This window comes from Cucurbita pepo, chromosome 18 (assembly GCF_057944985.1).
Source record: "Cucurbita pepo subsp. pepo isolate OVF chromosome 18, ASM5794498v1, whole genome shotgun sequence".
Lineage (NCBI taxonomy): Eukaryota > Viridiplantae > Streptophyta > Magnoliopsida > Cucurbitales > Cucurbitaceae > Cucurbita > Cucurbita pepo.
In genome coordinates, this window is record NC_141815.1 from 6,114,210 (window position 1) to 6,131,815 (window position 17,606).

Genomic DNA, 17,606 nt, shown 5'->3' on the forward strand with positions numbered 1-17,606 from the left:
ACGGCAGTTCGGACGGCTTCCGACGGCAACTCCCAGTGTATTCGGCTCAGCTTTCAATTTTTGACCCGGTTACCACCGTTTCAATCCTCCTGAACCTATTTTCAGCCTCAATTAAGATAATTGATGTCATTTTAGAGTCGTATTTCACATTGTTAGTTGGATTATTAATTAAAATGTGAAATACTAACGAAAGGTGACAAACACTGCGATAGGAAGCAAACCCTAACAACCTTTGGAGAATCTCTCAAGGAATAGAGCTTACGTTTAGCTAATTAGGGAGTACTTCGGCTAAGGACAACAAAGTAAGTGACCTTACTATAGGATAGGCTAGAAATTGTATGAGTTACAATTTATGATATATGAGTTATGATGATGTATGAGTTGTATCGTATGATGTCATATACTAGTATATGATGATGTCTGAGTATATTATGATATATATGTATATGATGATGTATGAGTTATGATGCTTAAGTTATGATATTTGATGATGTGCGTAATATATACATTTCAATTGATGACGTACTTGAGATGCTTGATGCACTTTATGACAATATGATGAGTATGATGATTGCATGACGTTTGTCTTAATATGTTGATGTTTTCTATATTAAGCATGTTATATGATGATGATTGTCATATTGCATTATGTCGATAGACTGACATAGGACACAACCCTAAAAGCATGAAAATGATATTAATATAAATATCCAACGAGCATGTGTTACTTAACGTAACAAAAGGATGAGACTAGAGACTTGGGTCAGAAGAGATGATAAGATGGAAATTAGAGGGACCTCATGCATGTTGTATGTTCATAAGTATAGGGATACTTCCCCAGATACGATGAGTGCGGACGCACAAAGTATGATGATAAGGGTGTTCATGGGGAGAATGACGCTAAGGGGTTCCGCTGACCTCCGGACGTCTCTACAGATTAGCTTGACCAGAGAGGGTCTAGGGGTTGTGCGAGCCCCCTGAGAATTCACACTCCGCACGTGTGGGTCATGTGTAGGAAAGTACTACACATCCATAGTAGTCTGAGATTGGAGGTCACCCCTAAAGATAGTGATAGGTCCTAAGAGCATGATTGCATATGTTTGCATTTGCATGACCTCTATAGTGGGGCCACTTCCTGAGTATTCTTCGAAATACTTAGGCCATGTGCCATATCATTTTTTAGGTAAAGGCAGGACGCACATATACAGAGGACGGCGACATCGCAAGCAGAGACTTTAACACATCCATAGGGTAGACTCGTATTTAATTTCCTAGTCTTAGGTTAGAATATGTTGTTTTGCATTTCATCGTTTTAAATTATTTTGTATTTGTTTTTATTTCCTCTAAATTTCACAATTTCGTATTTAAACACGTAAGACCATAGCAGTGTTTTCCCGAGATAGAAGATGTTTTAAATATTGTTGACATGTATGCTATAGATGATTTTTCTTTTAAGAGTTATATTTCCACATAGATAATAAGCATGAGTTATATTTCCAAAAATTTTATCCTAATACTTTTCAACCAACATCATTTCAAAGGTACTTTTAATGAATAATTTTTAAATTTTTATTATAATTTCTATTAAAAAATGTAAAGAAAAAAATATTTTTTAGGAAAATATAATATAAATTCTATCTCCATCATTTACATAATGATCTCAAATTCTAAAAAAAGAACATTAGAAGCTAGAAATATATGTATATAATACAATATAATATAAATGCAATAGGTTAGTTACGTACCTTAGCGATCAACAATGGGTTCTTTTAGCTCTAATGGTGTGCATTCGAATCCAAAGGCACATGGTTTTCCTTCCAATTATGTCGTAATGTCCTGTGGCGTAATCGGAAGGGTGGTAGGTAACAGGTTAAATGGAGGCAATTCGAGTCGGTCGGTTGCGGATCTTGGATCAGGTCACCAGCAGATCCGCGCTCGCAAACCGTATGCTGACACGTGTTGTGTAGTGCCCACCTGTTAGCTGACTTGCGTCTTCATCAATACTCAACTATCAAGTTTAGTGATTGTATGGCTGGAATAGCTCAGTTGGTTAGAGCGTGTGGCTGTTAACCACAAGGTTAGAGGTTCAAGCCCTCTTTCTAGCGATGTGATTTTTTGGTTTCGAGTGCCCATTTCGGCCAACTATACGAAGTGGTCGTGTACGTAAGTGTAAAAAGTTAGGGAGTTGACATCGAGTGCTACATTTTTTGAGCAAATCAATAGTTGTACTTTCATATTTTATTATCATAATTAGCCATTATGCAAATTTGTAACCCTCCGAAAATAATTGGGCTTGATTCTTTTTCAATGTACTATGAATTTAAACTTGATTTTATATTTTGTAATTTAAACAATAGTTTTTTAACATCTTTGTTGAAATTCATATTGCATGATTGAAGAAGAATAACCAATGGAGTATGAGGAACAAGCTTGTGGAGTCGATTTAGGCGAACAATGAGAAGAAGAAATTGAGCATGAGGTTCATCGAAGTTGAGTGGATTTTCAATATTCTCCTTGAATTCTAACAAAACTTCACGATTGTTGTCTCATTAGATCCGCATTGCAGAGATCTTAAGGCTTCATGAAGGTCGCTTGGATAATCTATCATGACCTAATTTTCAAGACTTCGAAAGTTAGATTACGACAAAAAGATGAAAACCATTGTTCCCTCTCAAGGCTGGCATGCAAATAGTAATGACACTTTGAGTTAAGTATTTAAGTCGTCCATCGTCCTCTCTCAATGCAGGTTGATTCTACACACAATAGTGACTCTACAAATTGATATCATTCACACTTCTAACAGTTTCATAAGTTTTCCTAAATTTTCTGGAGTGTCGTAGAGGCTTACAAGGTTTAAGGGCGCCTAGGAAGTTTAGATACAATTCGTGTTTACAAGTCCTAAGGTACTCAATCTACTAAAAACGTTTTGACCTAAGTCTACATGAAAAGTGTTCTAGCTCTAATGCCCTAACTTACACTAGTTCGTGCATGCTTTACTATGGAAATATTCTATCGATCACCTAGAACACAGAAAAAACATAATGTAAATTTTCATGCAAGTCTATTAGAGAGATACTCCTGCCAATCACCTAAAGCAAGAAAATCCATAATCTTCCTACAAATATTAACTTAAAACTAACACGTAATTTACGTGCAAACAACTTGCTCAACAAGGAGATAACATTCATAAATCTCTTGGAGCACAAACCCAAAGTTTCCTTTCCAGCTTTCTCTAGAAAAAGCATTAAATAGACATGCATCATCAATTCTTATCTTAGAGGGATTTTCTTTTTTTTTTTTTTTTTTTTTTCTTTTTTTTTTTGTAGGTCCTAATTCAAGTAAACGTAGGGTTAGTATCGAAACCGGAATGAAAATATGACAAACTGATATCAAATGTGGCAAACACGGAGGTGTTCACGCACGCAGGAGGTCGCCCATGCATGAGTATAGATGTGACACTAGAGAAGGAGTTGTGTTGCGCTCTTAACACGTTGTTCATTTTTACTAACATGGACGAGATTGGGTTGAATCGTTATAGTGAATCTAGCGTAGGGGACGGGTCATGTGCGGGTTGGATGAAGCGGTCGGGTCAAGTCAGATCTTCTCAACATGCACAACACCCCTGGGAAACAGACACGTTGCACCACTCAAAATCCAACATGTATCCAACCCTCAGTCAAATGCGCTTACTACCCCTCCGCCTGACACGTGTCCTACGGTGGTTAGTCCTCCTCATTTTTATGCATATTGTTTTTCAAGATTCATAGCCTTCTTTTTTAATTTCTTTGGATTTTTGTATATTTTCCTACCTAATCTAAATCAACATGATTTATTCATGAAAGTCGTAGAAAGTCGTAGAGTATTCTTTTTTACAAAGTTGTAGAGTATTGATTAGTTTTTTTTATAATTTATTTCTAATCAACCACGGGAAGAAATAATTTTGATCAAAATTGGAAGAAAGCCATATTATTGCAGTTTCTTGTGGTTCTCTGGAATTCTGACTTTTGGTTCGAATCAATTCTACTTTTTTCATGAAACTTGTATGAAATTTCTCCAAAAACGACATCTAAAAAATATATAAGCTTATTAAAAAAAATCATCTCAAATTTAAAGGAAAACTAAAACAAAAAACTCGAAATCCTTCTCGATTCCTGGTAAATTTAGACTATCCAAATATTCAGATTGAGTCTTCTCAAGAGTAACTTTAATTAAGGGTCTATGGTCATAATCCAACTCCTAGATTGAAACATTCAAATGAGGCATGGAGGACAAAAGGACTATTTTACCCCTTGAGTTTACTTGAATCGAATTTCCTAATTTTTTTCTATTATTATTTATATTTTCTAAACAATTTTCTCTTGAAATTTGGTCTCGAGCACTCTCAATAAAATTTAAATTTGAACTTTAAAGAAAAATCAGATAATTAATTTCTCATTATACAATAATTTCGAATCACACCGTAGGTGAGTGGTTGGTTTTATGAGGAAGAAGATGTTTCAAGTGAACCGACCCAAACTAATTCACTTGTACTTTACCTCACTAGTCCAGTTGGATTAAACTAAATAGGTCGAGTTGACTGACATTTGTCCAATTGAACTAGATTTTTTTTTTCTCAATTTAAACTTTTTGACACAATTTTTTTGCTTGTTATTGATAACTCGACTCAATTTGTGACCCAATTAAAGACTCGAGAAGTCAATAAACAAATAAGTAGTCAAATGGAAATTTATTCAAACTTGCAGGTTAAACTTCTCTCTTTCCTTCCGATTTTAAGCCAATCAATCATTGCAAAGATGTCCAATAGTCAAAAGGCAGGTTAAAAGGCAAGTTAAATTACTTGTCAAGGGGAGACGTGGTCTCTGTTGTGATTTATGCCCTAAAGCTTCGTAATTAATTATTTAGTTTTTAACCATAATTTTTATTATTTTATTTGTAATTTAATTTTTATCCATAGTATGAAAATCCAAGGTTATTAATGCAGTCTTAAACAGTCTGTGGTTGACATACAAGAGGATCGTGTTCAAGTAATAACCTAAAGAGTTTATAGTATAGTAACACTATTGATACGGCCGGATAAAATTAAAGAATAATAGCATAGCAAAGTAAGTTTTGGAAGGAAAAATTTCAAAGTGGGATTTTTATTTAGACTAAGTAAACTAACATTTCCTCCCTTAAACCGAATGTATGCATCAGCTGACATCAGATTCAGAACATACCCCTAATAAAGCTCATCTAAAGAATTAGAGAAAATATCTTCCTCTTCTAGATTTGCATCAATATCAGGCTCATCTCTACTGTCATTAATCTCATTCGTCCCTTTTTCATGATCTTCCAATTCGAAATCACACATAACCTCTTCTTTATGCTTCTCATCTCATTCCCAACTTTTGTTTTCTTCAAATATGACGTCTAGACTTATTAAAATCCTTTGTGAAATAGGATCATAAAGTCGATAATCCTTTGATTCCTCACTTACTCCTAGCATGACACAAGCTAAACTCTCATCATCCAGCTTTTTTCTTCTACTATTTGGTACATGAACATGAGAAATACACCCAAAAACTCTAAAATACTCAATTGAAGGCTTAACTCCACTCCAAGCTTCTTTCGAAGTTTTATTCTTAACGCTAAAGTTAGACTTCGATTCAAAACATGCATTGTCCAATTTACTTCTTTAGGCCAAAAATTTTTGGGAAGTTACTTTTCTAAAAGATGTTGTGTACCATATTCATAATAATTCTGTTTTTCCTCTCTGCAACTCCATTTTGTTGAGACGTGTATGGAGCTGTTAACTGTCTTTGTAGGTCATTATTATCACAAAATTATTTAATTCGTGTGATGTGAACTCCCCCATGGTAGTACGCAGACTTTTAATTGATGCATTTCTCTCCTTCTCAACAAGGATTTTAAACCTCTTGAAAACATGAAAGGCTAATGATTTTTCTGTAAATAAGAAAACCCATATTTTTCTACTATAGTCATCGGTAAAAGTGAGCAAGTATGTAACAATTCATATTTTTCCATTTTTCCTTATTTTTAATTCCAAAAATGACAGAATATTATGTTGTAGCATTTATTCTCGTTGGAAAATATGCATGATTTCTGGCGAGATAATTATACCTTAATGGGAAACGTCTTGACATCCTTTTTATATTCCTATGCACAACCCTTCAATTCACTTAAAAATGATTTTACTCTTGAAGTTACCTTTGGTGTCTTAGTGTGTTCGAGAGAACGGAAATTTGTGAGCTTTAAAAGGAAATCGAGTGGTTGGGTTTCGAGCTGTTGGGTTCATGGGGTATTTTGAGGGTTCTTGGAACGTTTGAGTTTTATTTCGAAGGCAGAATCGAGTGAATCGACATTGGGATCGCTGTGCTCATTAGAAATCGGTGTCGTAGATGCTTTGAGGTTGTAGGAAGCGGGGAGGCTATGTCATCGTTGTCGGTGCATCATTGATTAGGGTTTCATGGTGTTGCGGGTTGGGAAGAAAAGCATCGGATCGGGTCAGATACCCGCGGACACAACCCTTGCTTCCAGCCCTCAGGCTGTATGAAGACACGGGTCATAGTTGCTTTGGCCCAAACAGGATCTATGTTCGTTTCGGCCCAACACAGACGCACGCCTGTAGCATGTTTTCTCGACATCCCACGCGTATACACAACTTGGCTCGCACGTGCACAGCTCATCCATCGAACTTCATCGGCTTGGCGGCGACTCAGCTTGACGGCAGCTTGACTTGTCAGCTTTGTATACCCACAATATATCGATTTCTAGGTTGTTGGCCCTTCTGAAGACGTTTCTGCCCATGCTTTTGTATCCTGAGGTTAGTATGGCTTTTAATAGTCAACACAGATTTTGTTAGGAGTTTACCTTGATAACTAACATGAGGTTTAGCTAGATACGTTACAAAAGGTTCCTAAATATGTTTTGTGGTTCTTATAGAACGTAATTAACCGTTGGAATTAGCTTGTTGTGCGTGACTTCTGCCAAGGCCATCGAGGTAAGTGACTTTACTGTTGGAGTTAGCTTATTATGTGTTGTATGATGATGTGTGCCTTGTGGCCCCTGCATGCACCATATTATATGTGATATGACTATGTGACGCATGGTTTATATTGACTAGTGATGTTATGAAAATTTATGGTTGATATGTTAGTATTATATGTCATCAAAGTGATGATTGTTGCATGTATGCACGTAACATAACTGAATTATGTCATGAAATGCTTATGGAATTGGAACGTATTTTCATATTACGTAATATGCCATGTAATGTAAGTTATGGGACCTCATGCATGTTTTTATTTCATTTGCATTGAGATACTTCCCCTTTATGTCATGAAAGAATAAAATTCAATATTTATGTTCGCCATGATATCATGTGGGTCTTTTCTGTTCTGTGGTGTCCTGTGACATGTAATATGTTGTGCCTGACCAAGCCAGGCCCAAGGGGTACGTATATGAGCCCGCCGGGTGGGTCCATGTGCGCGTACATGGGCCGTGTTTGGAGAAGTACCACATATCCAACCCTACCTATAATAGAAAAGCACCCAAGGTCATGTAAAGTTTACGAAAGTTAGGTTCCACTCATATGTTGCATGTGTTTGCATTTCTAACCCCAACAGTGGAGTGACTTACTGAGTATTTCATAAAATACTCAAGCCCGTACTACCTACATTTTCCAAGTAAAGGCAAGGTGCCAATATACGACTGATGGTGGAGCTAAGGTTACCATGGGAGTTTAAGGAGAGGGCATAATTAGCCGTTTATGTTTTTATTTGGGTTTCTAAGTTAGATCGTTGAACGTTTATTTTATTTAAATTTCCTGATTTAGTTATTGAATGTTTCCATTTCGGAATTATCTTTAGTTCGGATTTTGAACCTTTATGTCTGACTGGTGCTGTTTCCAAGACTATTTATGTTGAATTTTCCACTTAAAGATTTATGCATGTATGGATGACTTCACTAATTAGATTAAGAAAATTAGGGGTGCTACAGTTGGTATCAGAGCTCTAGGTTATAGGTCTTGTAGACTGGCGTACGATGTAGGCCTAACGTACTTTCATTGTCCTCCAGCAAACACACCGTCACCATCAGGTATGCCTTTTTAAGAATTAAAAATTCTTAATTAAATGATGCATGCAGTAGTGAATCTGTATTTTGTAATGAATGATATGATGTACATGTGTTATATGCTTGCATGATTTATGATATGTCATGTACTATCGGATGATTATGTTAATGTATAGTTGTATGCATGAGTGACTTGCATAACTACGAATGTTTATTGAATCTATTAGATAACTATGTGACTTAGTAGTTACGTGCACTGTTTAGATGTCAACTAGAACTCGGGGAGGAGGTCTTAGGGGATGACCCCCGCTTAGGGGTTGAGGAAGAGAAAGGGGACGTAATTGGGGGTGGGAGGATTTTGTAGAGTAGCCTCTTCTGCCACCAACGACACCTCAAGCCGCACATACCCTACAACTGCCCTAGTAGATGATTGCAAACTGTAATACAAAATTTGAATGTCAACCAGCAAGAAAATGCTTCTACATCAACCATGGAGGCTAGATACCTGCGGGATTCCAAGAGGGGTGACCCTCAAACTTTTAAGGGGGCATCTGACATTCCAACGGTGGCACAGATGTGGTTGAGGTCCATTGAGTCAGTATTTGAGTCGACCAACTACCCTGAGGCCCACAGGGTGGAGTGTGCTACGTCTATGGAAGGACCTGATAGTTCGCGTGAACCCCCTTCATCACCAGTGGGATAGAAGCGACGCCGCGACCAGACTGACCGAAATGAATTGTCTTTTTCACATACACAGAAACGATCTGATAGACAGCACCGTGATTTTAGGTGTGAGTAGTAAAGCTGTGAGAACAGGTCAGAAAATAGGCCCAAGTGTAAGGTGTGCGGTAAGAATCATTGGGGTTAGTGTTTGGCTTGATCTGGAGCCTGTATTCGATGTGGAAAGGAAGGGCATTTGTCTAAGGACTGTCTTGGAGGCCGTACACTGATACCAGAATTCAGCAAAGGCCATTACGCATCGCGGATAACCCCACTCAGAACCGTCTTCCAACAAGAACTTATGCCTCTACCAGCAAGGATACTGGAAACCCTGATGTAGCGGTGACAAGTACACTATTTGTTCTTGGGCACCTTGCTTTGACATTTTTGACTCATGATCTACACATTCTTTTATTTCTATGGTTTTTATTAGTCAAGCAAAGTTTGTATTAGAACCTTTATTGCATGGATTCTCAGTAGGCACCCCAGCAGGGGTGAATATGATTGCTGCTTATAGAGTAAAAGATAGTCATGTATTAATATCAGGAGTTAAATAGTGGTAGACTAAATAGTATTTGATATGACTTGTATGATGTAATTTTGGGAATGAATTGATTAGCAAAACATTATGCTAGTATAAACTGTTACAAGAAAGAAGTGGTGTTTACACCACTGTCCGAGACCAAATTTAAATTCAAGGTCACGAGTCTTGGTACTGTGCCAAAGGTGATATCAATGATGAAAGCAAATAAGTTAGCCCAGGACGGAGCGTGGGCAATACTAGCCAGCGTTGTGGATACCAAGAAAGAGAAGGTTTCCCTAGAAACATTGTCAGTTATGAATGAGTTCCCAAATGTATTCCTAGAGGACTTGCCAAGAATTCCTCCGACATGAGATGTTGATTTTGCAATAGAGCTGGAATCAGGTACCAGTCCAATATCTAAGACCCCGTATCGTATGGCACCAGCTGAGCTGAAAGAACTCAAGACGCAACTACAAAAGTTGTTAGATAAGGGATTTATTAGACCCAACATTTCTCCTTGGTGTGTGCCTGTGCTATTTGGCAAGAAAAAGGTCAGGTCTATGCGCTTGTGCATTGCTTATAAGGAGCTGAATAAGAGAATAGTGAAGAACAAGTATCCCCTTCCGTGCATTGAGGACTTATTTGATCAGCTCAGGGTGGCAACAGTGTTTTCAAAAATTAACCTTCGGTCCAGTTACCACCAGATCAAGATTAAAAATGAGGATATATCGAAGACAGCTTTCAGAACAAGGTATGACATTATGAGTTTGTGGTTATGTCATTTGGACTTACTAATGCCCCTGCAGTGTTTATGGAACTGATGAATCGCGTGATCAAGTAATGTTTGGATACTTTTGTCATAGTGTTCATAGACGATATCTTGGTGTACTCAAAGACAGATCAAGAACATCAGTTACATCTAAGAAAGGCTCTGACAATACTGAGAGTCAATTCTTGAAGTGTGAATTTTGTGTTACGTGAAGTCGCTTTTCTAGGGTACGTGATATCTGAGAAAGGTGTGCCAGTAGATCCTGCCAAGGTGGAAGCGGTCACTAAATGGAATTGACCAACCACTGTTACTGAGGTACGAAGCTTTCTAGGCTTAGCAGGTTATTACCAACACTTCATAAAGGATTTTTCCAAAATAGCTGCACATTTTACACAATTAACTCGAAAGACTGCTTTTATGGTTCGAAGAGTACGAAACAAGTTTCAAGATCTAAAGGATAGGCTGGTGACTACACCAGTACTTTCGATGCCCGACGGCACAAGGAACTATGTCATTTACAGTGATGCTTCCAAGAAAGGCTTGGGTTGTGTGTTGATGCAACATGAGAAGGTTATTGCCTACGCATCCAGCCAGTTGAAGGACTATACAAAGAAATACCCAACGCATGATCTGGAACTAGCAGCGGTGGTTTTCTCATTAAAGATATGGCAACACTACCTTTATGGAGAAGACTCTAATTTACACTGACCACAAAAGTTTGAAGTATTTCTTTTCTCAGAAGGAGCTGAATATAAGACAACGGAGGTGGTTGGAGCTGGTCAAAGATTATGGCATTGACATTCAATATCACCCCAGGAAGGGCAATGTGGTTATAGACGCCCTAAGTAGAAAGACAGCTCATTCATCAGCATTATTTACAAGAAAACCTAGGGTATAGGTAGTTTTTGAGCAAGCTGGAATAACGGTGGCAGTGGAAGGTATTAAAGCACAACTAGCTTGACTGACTATACAACCCACCCTCCATCAGAGAATTGTTGATGCTCAGATAAGAGACTCTTAGTTGGAAAAGATACTTAATAAGATTGATGGAGGCAAAACCAGCTGACGAATACACCAAGGCATCTGATGGAGGACTACTGTATCAAGGTCGGTTATGTGTACCAATGGTAGAATAATAGAGGAATAGAATATTAAAGGAGGCGCATAATTCTCCATTCATCATGCATCCTGGAGGTACCAAGATGTATCAAGATATAAAGCCACACTTTTGGTGGCATGGAATGAAGATGGATATCGTAGAGTTTGTAAGTAGATGTTCGGTTTGCCATCAGGTCAAGACACCAAGACAGAGACCAACATGATTATTGTAGCCTCTCAGTGTACCATGGAAATGGGAGAATATTCCCATGGATTTCATGGTAGGATTACCAAGAACATTAAAGGGCTACATGGTCAGGCCACCTACACAGTAGACAATTGCGCACTGTTGTACATGAATGAAATTGTCAGATTGCATGGAATTCCAGTATCAATTGTATCAAATCGTGACCCACGTTTTACTTCAGCTTTTGACGCGGACTCTAGAAATCGTTGGGCACTCGCTTGGATATTAGTACAACGTTTCATTGACAAACAGACAGACAGAACGTTTAAATCAAAGTTTAGAGGATATGTTACGTGCTTGTCTGCTTGAATTCATTGGTAGTTGAGATTCAAAGTTGCATCTCATGGAATTTTCCTATAATAATTGTTATCAGGCGACAATTGGCATGGCGCCATACGAGGCATTATGTGGAAAACGATGCAGAACACCATTATGTTGGGATGAGGTAGGGGAACGTGAGTTGGTGGGTCCAAATTGGTCCAAGTTACGAATGAGGCGATGCAAAAGATTAAAGAAAGGATGTGCACTACTCAGAGTAGACAGAAATGCTATGCGAACTCAAGACAGAGGAATCTAGAGTTTGAAGTGGGTGACATGGTATTCTTGAAAGTGGCCCTGATGAAAGGAGTCCTAAGGTTTAGACGCAAAGGAAAGCTGAGTCCTCGATTTATAGAAACTTTTGAAATTTTAGAGAGGATCGGACCCGTTGCGTATATGTTAGCCCTACCACCATCGCTCTCAACTGTACACAAATATTTCATGTATCTGTACTTCGTAAGTATATGGCCAATCCAACACATGTGATAGATTATGAGGCTCTAGAAGTAGTAGAAGACTTAAGCTATGAGGAAAAATCATTGGGAATTTTGGCTTGCAAGGTAAAAGACATTGCATTAGTCAAGGTATGGTGGAGAAACCAACCAATGGAGGAGGCTACATGGGAACAAGAAGTTGTTGTCTGCGCATCGTCGATTAGGGTTTTAGGGTGTTGCGGGTTTGGAAGACGAGCACTGAATCGAGTCGGATACCCGCGGACACAACTCCTGCTTCCAGCCCTCAGGTCGTATGAAGACACGAGCTGTAGTTGCTTTCGACCCAAACAGGATTTACATTCATTTTGGCTCAACATAGATGCACGCCTGTAGCGCGTTTTCTCGGCTTCGCACGTATATACATGGCTCGACTCCTCCATCAGACTTCCTCGGCTTGACGGTAGCTCTGCTTGTCAGTTCGGTATACCCACAATATACCGATTTCTAGGCTTACAGCCTTCCAAAGACGTTTCTGCTCTTGTTTTTGCATTCTAAGGTTAGTATGACTCTTAATAGTCAACTTAAATTATGTTAGGTGTTTACCTTGATAACTAACATGAGGTTTAGCTAGGATATGTTATGAAAGGTTTCTAAATATGTTATGTGGTTCTTATAGGACGTAATTAACCGTTGGAATTAGCTTGTTGTGAGTGACTTTGGCCAAGTCCATCGAGGTAAGTGACTTTACTATTGAAATTAGTTTATTATGTGTTGTATGATGATGCGTGCTCTGTGGCCCCTGCATGCACCATATTATATGTGATATGACTATGTGACACATGAATTATATTGACCGGTAATGTTATGAAAATTTATGATTGATATGTTAGTACTATGCCATGAAAGTGATGATTGTTGACTGTATGCACGTAGTATAACTGAATTATGTCATGAAATGCTTATGGAATTGGAACGTATTTTCATATTAAGTAATATGCCATGTAAGGTAAGTTATGAGACCTCATGCATGTTTGTATGTCATTTGCATTGGGATACTTCCTCTTTATGTCATGAAAGAATGAAATTCGATATTTATGTTCGCCATGATATCATGTGGGACTTTTCTGTGCGCGTACATGGGTCTCGTGTGGAGAAATACCACACATCCAACCCTACCCAAAATAGAAAAGCACCCAAGGCAAGTTTACAAAAGTTAGGTCCCACTCATACGTTGCATGTGTTTGCATCTCTAACCCCAATAGTGGGGTGACTTATTGAGTATTTCATAAAATACTAACCTTCATTTTTCATGTAAAGGCAAGGCGCCGATGTATGGCTAACGATGGAGCTGAGGTTACCATGGAAGACTAAAGAGAGGGTATACTTACCCATTTATGTTTTTATTTGGGTTTTTAAGTTAGATCATTGAACGTTCATTTTATTTAAATTTCCTAATTCAGTTATTGAATGTTTTCGTTTCGGAGTTATCTTTAGTTCGGATTTTGAATCTTACCCATCAATGCTCAAGTGTTGGTCGCTTGTGGATGTATATAATAAAATGATGTAAAATTCACAAGAATAAGTGCAAGTATACACTATCACAAGTAGAAAGTAATAAGTAAATTATCGATTCCACAGGGAACCTATCCTTTTGGTTAATTTTATCATTGAAAATTAAGTGAGTTTTTGGGTAACATTCAAATGGGTGTTGGTGATTTTAACTACTTAAACAAAACTAAAACAGAGTGCCATTGCTATTGAAAAACAGAAAATGATGAGAAAGTCAACTATAATAAGGAAGGTTCGGCTAAGAGAGGTTAAATAGATAAGTTGTTGAGTTTTGTGGTAGATTTTAGTTCCTTTTAATAGATTTCCAAGCCCACTTCTGAGGGTCATGAATGGTGATTATTTTCATAATCGTTGTGATTTGTATTAACAATGCTCTAGGAGAAGTATTATTCTTAACCCTTCTGTTACCCTTCAAGTCTCATTGCTATGGAACTAGAGTATTAAAGAGGATTTCATTGCTCCCTCTCTTCTCCCGAATAAGAGAACAACTATGTATGTAAAGTAGCTAATTAAACACACATGTAAATCATTAACAACAATTCTTTAATAAACTAAAATCATACCGTCAACATACTTAAACTATATAAAACTCTCTCGCCTCCCCTATAAAGTTTAGCTCTCCATACAAACTGAATTAAACAGAGGAACCCACATCTTAATCATATAAAATTGATAGAATAAGAAAAGAGAGTAAGAAAATAGAGACTTATCCAGCTTTGTTGCCGTTCTTCAATGGAAGTTCCCTTCTCTTGAGCTCTCACGTCCACCTCATTGTCCTAATCTATCCTTCTTGGATTAGGGTTTTTCTTCTTCTTCTCTGGTTTCACAGCAGTTCACATCAGCAGAGGTACTACTGTCTAATCCGATTTTTTTTTCTCCCAAAGTGTGTCACCCTCCTCTTGGTCTTCTTTTTCGTTTTATATTGAGCATGGGTTCCCCTTTAGGTTGAAAAGGAATAAGTTGTCCACGTAGGATGTTCCTCATTGGGTAGTCAATGACCCACTTGGATGGCGGATGTGAATTTAAAATTTCCATGTCATCCCCCGTTTGTTTCCAAATTTGCTACTCCCTCATGGTTCAGCATAAATGTCTGAAATTTTACCACATAACTCAATTAAAAGTACAATTAAGATCAATTTATGTCAAATCATATTTTTTTTCATGTTGGACCGCAATAAACGATTTCATGCTCACTAAGTAGAATCAATGAGGTAATAAATGAGAAAATGGTGAATAAAAGTGCAATATTAACTATAAAAAGACCAGATATGACTCTACTTTTAGAGAGTTATCAGGTGCCTATATCTACAATGCCAAAGCTGCACTTTGTCCTCCGTGATTGAGTTGAAGCACACTTATGTAGAGGTTGAAATGTTGCTTGAAGCATGAACATTCGATTCTCAGACATCTTTGTATTTATGATTAAAACCTTCTCATGATGGAACGCCTTGCACCTTCCATATTGAAACGTAACAGCAACTCCCCGTTTTTGCAATTGTCCAATGCTCAACAAGTTGTTTGTCAATTCTATAACATAGAACACTTCTGTAATAATATGCGTTGTTCCATTCACTTGCAGCCTTATGTTGCCCTTTCCTAGTACAACCAAGCTTCTGTTGTTGCTGAGTTTTACTGAATCTTTGAATTTTTCATTTAAATCTTAAAAATATTGCTTTACTCCAACCATATTATACCAACAATCTTATTAGCCATCTTCCTCCTTTTTCGCACCCGTGCAAGCCATCAGTAAAATCTCTTTTTTTGTCTTTTCACTTCATTCTTACTTGCACATTGTCATTGAAAATGCCCAAATTTGGGACAATTGTAGCATTCTACTATGTCTTTCTCGAAGTTTTGCCTACCTCTTCCACATCCCCTTCCTCTGAAACTTCCACGACCTCGACCCCTTCCTCCTGACTGATCTCCATTTATCACTTTCAAGGCATGTTCCTCATTGATGTGAGAACGCATGCGTTGTTCATGAACAAGTAGGCTGCTTTGCAATTCATCAATGGTTAAAGTATCTATATCTTTAGATTCCTCAATGGAACAAACCACATAATCAAGTTTGAAAGTCATAGATCTCAAAATCTTTTCCCAAACAGCCACGTCTCCCTTTCTTTCACCATTTTCTTTCGTTTTATTTGTTATTGCAAGTGTTCGAGCAAAATATTCATTTAAAAATTCTCCTGTCTTCATTTGAAGAATTTCAAATTCCACTCTGAGTGTTTGCAGTTGTGCAAGCTTGACCCTAGTTGTTCCTTGATATTTCTTTCTTCATAGAGTCCCATATGTCCTTCGTTGTATCCTTGTTTAGAATCGTTTCTATAATTGAACGATCTAATGCTTGGAAAAGATAATACTTGGCCTTCAAATCTTTCAGCTTCTGATCATCAATGCTCTTCTGTTGTGCATATGTAGATCCTCCTGCTACTGCAGAAATTTCATTTTCTACTAAATTCCAATACTCCTTTGATCGCGAAAAGTTTTCCATGAGCATTGCCAAGTGATCATAATGCCCCTTAAACTTTGGATGACTGGCTGCACAAAAGAGCTTTCGGTAGACATCTTGAAGATTGCTACTTCAAATTTTAATCAAATCCCTTACTATGGCTCTAATACCAAATGATGAAATTAAAGAAATAGAAAAGTAAGTTTTGGAAGGAAAAATGCTCTATTATTGAATGGGAATATACAAGGCTTTTAAATAGTCATATATAACAAAACAAAAGAAATGATAAATAAGGAGTCTACTCTAACTGACTTCTAAAAGTTAAAGTCCTATTATAAAGTACAGAGTTCTACACAAAGTGAGACTTTATTTAGACTAAGTAAACTAACACGACCCACTTTATAATCATTACAAATGATTTGATCCAAATCGTTCATGTAGAGACATGTAAGTGGGGGTATTCTATACAATGAGTTTGATAAGGATCACGGTGTTCCAAATGTTTCAACTGGACCTATTACACGATCTAAGGCCAAGATGATTCAACAAGCATTCATTCTTCATCTACAAAATTGGATAGGCTTGATTCAACCATTATTTCATGTGTTACAAACTGATTTGATTGAGGAAGAACCATTTGAAGCTTTAGAAGTGAATATTTGCATGGTTGAAGAAAGGGATGAAGTTGCTTGCACTTGATTGATAAGTTGTTAGAAAACTTTATTTATTACTTTTAATTTCATAATTATTGTATGGGCAAAAGGGTGGAAGTCATTGGTCAAATTGACTTTTTTTTTTTTTTTGGAGATTTAAGGGATCGGGATTAAATTTTGGTCGCTAACTTTTTTAGTGGACATTTGAAAAATTGAAAATTTCTTTTGTGGGTAACTATAAATACGCACAAATTATTACATAAAAAAGAGATTGTGAATGAATGAATTTGAAATCTCAGATTGAGACTTTCACCTTTCGAAATTCGAGCATCATCTTTGTCATTTCTAAGTTTACTGCAATTCTTGTAGTAGATTGCATCTGAGCTCTAGATCTTTGATCTTAAGAAGTAATCTAATTCTAGCATTATATCTTGGTTTATCCGAATTTTGTACAAGGAGGTGTTAATTTTATTGATTCAACCGTTTTTGCTCCCACAAAAACATGAATCGTTGGGATTAGGGTTGCCTTATCAATTTGATATCATAGCCTAGGTTGCATCTTAGTGGCCTACTCTAGAATTCATTTTATTTTTCGTTTATGCTATTGTTTTTCTTTTCTTCAAATCTGTCCATTTATTCTGTTGCTGCGAGTTCAACCCTTCTTTGTAATCTTCTCACTTTATTCTCATTTTATTACTGTAGATCATATTTAGATCTTAAAAAAAAAAAAAAAATCCAATCATATTGTTC

At 37.2% G+C, this 17,606-nt stretch overlaps 1 non-coding gene across 1 annotated transcript; it reads left to right on the forward strand.

The window, feature by feature from the left end:
- The first annotated feature begins 2,031 nt into the window (after nt 1-2,031).
- Nucleotides 2,032-2,105, forward strand: TRNAN-GUU (transfer RNA asparagine (anticodon GUU)). The gene has a single exon. It is a non-coding gene; the product is annotated as a tRNA-Asn (tRNA).
- Nucleotides 2,106-17,606: the final 15,501 nt, after the last annotated feature.